The sequence below is a fragment of the Garra rufa genome, chromosome 8, assembly GCF_049309525.1.
Source record: "Garra rufa chromosome 8, GarRuf1.0, whole genome shotgun sequence".
In the NCBI taxonomy this organism is placed as follows: domain Eukaryota; kingdom Metazoa; phylum Chordata; class Actinopteri; order Cypriniformes; family Cyprinidae; genus Garra; species Garra rufa.
In genome coordinates this window covers 12,161,277-12,167,276 of record NC_133368.1, presented here as the reverse complement: position 1 = coordinate 12,167,276, position 6,000 = coordinate 12,161,277, and positions in this window count along the sequence as shown.

The following is a 6,000-nucleotide window of genomic DNA, read 5'->3' as shown; positions in this document are numbered from 1 at the left end:
CTTTTGTTATTTCTCTCCTTTCTGGACGGGCTCGTGACTGGGGAGTGGCAGTGTGGGAAAAGGAGGCCATGTTTTGTGAACGTTTTTCTCTCTTCAAGGATGAGATGATAAAGGTGTTCGACCGCTCAGTGATTGGCCAAGAGGCTTCCCGTCTGCTTTCATCCCTCCACCAGGGCAAGCGTTCTGCGGCTGATTACGCGATTGAATTTCGCACCCTGGCCGCCACATGCGAATGGAACGAGCCGGCTCTCGCAGCGCGTTTCCTGGAGGGTCTGACGGAGGAGATCAGGGAGGAGATTTTCTCTCGTGATGTTCCGTCTGGTCTGGATCAGATGGTGGAGTTGGCTATCCGCCTTGATAAGCGCTTTGAGGGGCGCCGCCGCGCTCGCACACCTGTCCCGACTCTCCAGCCTGTTACTGCCACTTCCTTTTCTGCTACGCCGAGGAACGACCCTGAGCCAATGCAGCTGGGCAGACTTAGCATCTCGGGAGCCGAGCGTCAACGCAGAATTCACCATAGGCTGTGCCTCTACTGTGGGGCTGAGGGTCACTTCGCTATCCAGTGTCCAGTAAAAGACAGAGCTCGTCCGTAGATCGGGGAGTACGGGTGAGCGTGACCACTTTTTCCCCAGCTAATTCCTCTCGCACCACCTTCCCAGCATTTTTGTTTTACAAAGGGTCCACCCTTTCCTGCTCAGCCCTCATTGACTCAGGAGCCAAGGGCAATTTCCTTGACGAGGATTGGGCTCTCCAGCACGGCATTCCCCTTCGAGAGCTGGATGATCCTCTTCCAGTTTTCGCTCTGGATGGAAGCATCTTATCTAGGATCCTCCGTGCCACTATCCCGGTTAGTCTTACCATTTCCGGCAACCATAAAGAGACTATTACCTTTTTAGTTTTTCGCTCCCCTCTTACCCCTATTGTTTTGGGCCACCCATGGCTAACTCAGCATAATCCTCAGATAGATTGGGTTAAGGGGACTATTTTGTCTTGGGATTTGTCGTGTCATGTCAAGTGTCTTGTTTCGGCTGTTCCTGCTGTGTCTTCTGTCTCTGTGTTTCAGGAGGAGCCTGATGATCTTTCTGGCGTCCCGAAGGAGTATCACGATCTGCGAGCGGTGTTTTGTCAGTCCCGGGCCGCTTCTCTCCCTCCTCACCGACCATACGATTGTAGTATTGATCTCATTCCTGGTAGCACGCCTCCGCGAGGTAAATTGTATTCTCTGTCTATCCCCGAACGCAAAGCGCTAGAAAAATACCTCTCCGAATCTCTAGCCGCTGGCACGATCGTACCCTCCTCGTCTTTTTTGTCGCCAAGAAAGATGGCTCTTTGCGTCCCTGCATTGATTATTGCGGCTTGAACGACATAACTATCAAGAACCGTTACCCCTTGCCACTTATGTCGTCGGCCTTTGAGGTTTTGCAGGGAGCAAAGATCTTTACCAAACTAGACCTCCGTAACGCTTACCACTTAGTGCGCATAAAGGAAGGAGACGAATGGAAAACAGCTTTCAATACCCCGCTTGGTCACTTTGAATACCGGGTTCTTCCCTTCGGTTTGTCTAACGCGCCCTCTGTTTTTCAAGCGCTCGTAAATGATGTCCTGAGGGATATGCTAAATATTTTCGTCTTTGTCTATTTGGACGACATACTGATTTTTTCGTCTTCCTACTCCGATTACCTCCAGCACGTGCGTCGTGTATTACAACGTCTACTAGAGAATCGTCTTTTTGTAAAGGCTGAGAAATGCGCCTTTCATGTCAAGTCGGTAACCTTTTTAGGTCATATCGTGTCTGCCGATGGTGTTGGTATGGATTCAGCCAAGGTACGCGCCGTTTCCGATTGGCCCACTCCAAATTCCCGAACGGCCCTCCAGAGATTTCTGGGGTTCGCAAATTTTTACCGGCGCTTTATACGAAATTTCAGTCAAATAGCAGCTCCCCTGACCGGCCTCACCTCGACCCAGACTCGTTTCGTCTGGTCCGAGTCGGCGCAGGAGGCTTTCAACAGACTTAAGAAATCTTTTTCCTCTGCACCCATCCTGATTACCCCAGACACCACACGTCAGTTTATTGTCGAAGTCGACGCGTCCAATGTCGGTGTGGGTGCCGTGTTGTCCCAACGTTCTCCGCTGGACAACCGGGTTCATCCGTGCGCGTTTTTTTCCCATCGTCTCTCGCCCGCCGAGCGCAATTATGATATTGGCAACTGCGAATTACTGGCTATCCGTTTGGCACTCGGTGAGTGGCGTCATTGGCTTGAGGGTGCGGCTCTCCCATTCATCGTCTGGACAGATCAACGCAACCTCGCCTATATCCGCTCGGCTAAGAGACTAAATGCCCGACAGGCACGTTGGGCGTTATTTTTTGACCGCTTCGATTTCACAATTTCTTATAGGCCCGGTTCCAAGAACACGAAACCTGACGCGCTTTCCCGTCAGTTCGAATCACCAGACGACCCTCCACCCTTGGAGACGGTCCTACCTAAGGGCCGTGTGCTTGGGGCAGTGGTCTGGGGAATCGAGCAACAGGTCAAAAGAGCCCTCTCTCTCGTCACAGTCCCTCACGGCTGCCCCGAAGGCAAGTTGTTTGTTCCCGAGTCCGTCCACTCAGCCGTACTCCGTTGGAGTCCCGCCTCTCGATTAGCTGTTCACCCCGGAGTCAGGGGAACCCTGGCCTCTGTCCGCCAACGTTTTTGGTGGCCAGCCATCGTCCGAGATGTTCGCCGCTACGTTGCATCATGTCCTGTCTGCGCTCAGTCAAAGTCTAGTAATTCTCCTCCGGCCGGTCTGCTCCGCCCTCTACCCATTCCGTCCCGTCCGTGGTCGCACATCGCACTAGATTTCGTCTCGGGGCTGCCGTCCTCTACAGGCAATACGGTAATTCTTACCGTTATTGACCGCTTTTCGAAAGCAGCCCATTTTATTCCGCTACCGAAACTCCCGTCTGCCAAAGAGACAGCACTTTCAGTTTTTGACCACGTCTTTAAGATTCACGGCTTACCCTCCGATATTGTCTCAGACAGAGGCCCGCAATTTATCTCGCAATTTTGGAGGGAGTTCTGCCGACAGATTGGGGCTACGGTCAGTCTGTCGTCAGGCTTCCATCCTCAAACTAATGGTCAAGCCGAACGCGCCAATCAGATTCTCGGGCGCCTGCTCCGTACTCTTGCTGCCCATAACCCCGCCTCCTGGTGCGAAAATCTTCGATGGGCCGAATACGCTTATAACTCCTCGCAGTCGTCCGCAACCGGCCTCTCCCCTTTTCATGCGCGTCTTGGTTATCAACCTCCAGTATTCTCTTCTCAAGAGGTGGAGGCTTCCGTACCCTCCGTCCAAGCCCTAATCTCTCGTTGTCGGCGCACTTGGAGGAAGGTGCGGCAGGCTTTATGTCAAACCAGAGAGCGCACTCGCCGTACCGCCAACCGACGCCGTTCCCGTGCCCCTCATTATGTCTGCGGACAAAGAGTCTGGTTGTCCACTCGTAATTTGCCCCTACAGCCACCGTTGCGCAAACTTGCTCCTAAATTTATCGGTCCATTTTCTATTATCAAGGTCCTCAGTCCGGTAGCGGTACGTCTAAGACTTCCCAATTATCTACGTCGAGTTCACCCGGTCTTCCACGTCTCTTGTATCTAACCGGTCATCCGCCCGCCCTCCCATCCTTCCCCTCCCTCCCCCCCGTCATTGTCGAGAATCCCTCTGTCTTTAAGGTCAAGAGATTATTGGCTGTTCGTCCTCGGGGAAGGGGCTTTCAGTATTTGGTCGATTGGGAGGGATACGGTCCGGAGGAGAGAAGCTGGATTCCGGCCCGGGACATCCTGGACCGCTCGCTCATCGATGATTTCCTTTGCTCGCGTCACTCCTCTGCCTCAGGAGCGCCCGGAGGCGCTCCTCGGGGGAGGGGTACTGTCACGAGCCGGGTTTGACTCTCGCCATCTAGTTTATTCTCTCTATGACATTTCTATCTCTCCCTCTCCCCCAGCTGTCTGCTATCGCAATCTGGGCTCGCGCTGATTGCTACCGCACCTGTTCCCCTTTTGCTCTGATTGTCCTTTCTATTTCTACCTGCTTGTTTCTGGGCTTTACTGCTGATTATTACTCTTTATGTCTGAACGTCTTCTCTCAGAGCTCTTCTACCAAGTCAAGTTAATTTCATGTCTTGTCGAAGTCTAGTCCTGTCGAGTTAGCTGTTCTGTCCTGACATATTACTGGTAACTGTCTAGAGTCTCTGTCTCTGCCCAGCGTACCTGTTTCACGCCTTCGGCGACTCTCCCAACCCTGGATGCTCTCCGCTGGCTGGTCTGCACCTGCTGAGGAAATCCCCCTTGCCGCACTGTCGGGGTTTGCACTCTCCTGCTGATCAAGAGACTTTTCGTTCCTGTTTTTTTCAACTTCGTTTTCCTGTACTGCTCTACCGAAGAGGAGGTGGACGGCAGACAGCCTGTGTTACATTTTTGACGTTGCTGAGAACGAATAAATTCTTCTGTTGCTTTTCCAGCCTTCGCCTCTGGGTCCTTCTCTCAGCACCCTAACAGAACAACTATCACTAAACAAAAAAAAAACAGCTGTGGATCATTCAGGAAACAACAGTGTTAAGAATCAAGTGTGCGTAAACTTTTGAACAGGGTCATTTTTATAAATTCAACTATTATTTTCTCTTGTAGACTATATGCAAACATCTTTTATGTCAAATATCTTATTCAGGTCAGTACTAAATAAAAAAGAATGTGCATTTTATATAATCTCTCTTATTTTGCTAAAATAATTAACATTTTGCAGATTCTGAAAGCTGCATGTAAACATTTGACCTCAACTGTATATTAATGTTGCTGTGTGTGATTTTTTTTTTTTTTTTTAATTAATTGTACTTCTCTTTTCCCATTAGTCAAAAGATGGAGGGGCGTCCTCTCTTCAAGCGTTTTGTACAGTCCTGTAGACGGACTCTCATCTTTAAGCAGCTGTTCTAAACCCTTTACTAAACCTGCACTAACTGAGCAAACAGGTAACACGTGTGCCTCACTCATTCTAACTCTAGACACGAAACCCCTTTTCATTATTATTCATTACATACTTTCTCTAACTCTTCCTAACTGCCTAATAGAGATTCTGTATTGTATGCTTAATAAACTATATCATTTATACTGTGTATTATACAAGCCCTTGTTAAAACAACATAGCTTACTTTTAGTACTGTAGTACTTTACTATCAGTATATTTCAATCAAAAATTAATAATAGTTCTATATTATACATATGACCCTTGTGAAAAAGAAGGACTCTTAAAGGGACATTTCACATTTGAAAATTCTGTCATTAGTCACTCACCCTCATGTTGTTCCAAACCCGCAAGACCTTCATTCATCTTCGGAACAGAAAGGATTTTTTAATGAAACCTGAGAGCATTCTGACCCACGGCAGAAGCTGACGCAGAAGAGAAAAAAATGTTGAATAAAGTCGTTTTTTTTTCTCATAGTTTCATAACATTACAGATGAACCAATACTGTCACATATTTGAAAAATGTCCTTACTACCTTCCTGGACCTTGATTGTGCCCTGCTGTCTATACAGGGTCAGAAAGCTCTCGGATTTCATCAAAAATATCTTTATTTGTGTTCTAAGGATGAACAAAGGTCTTACAGGTTTGATACGACATGAGAGTAACTGAAGACAGAATTTTCACTTTTGGGTGAACTGTCACTTTAAGTGCTCTTCTTTTTTACAGGGGTCATACAGTATGTATAACATAGAACTGTTTTTGAACTAATTTTTGATTGAAATATACTGATAAACTAGGTAGTTGAGAAACAAAGACGTAGCAGTCAGAAAAGCTGAGAAAGAACATACTGATTTTATACAGGCATCAGGTATCATTTCCTTCGATCAGCTCAGCATTTTTCAAGCCATGTGAAATGTGAGACATCACTGATGAGTTGTGATGACCTTATGGGGTCTGGTAGTGGCGGTTGCAGCATCTGTTACACAAGACAAAGATTTGGTTGTG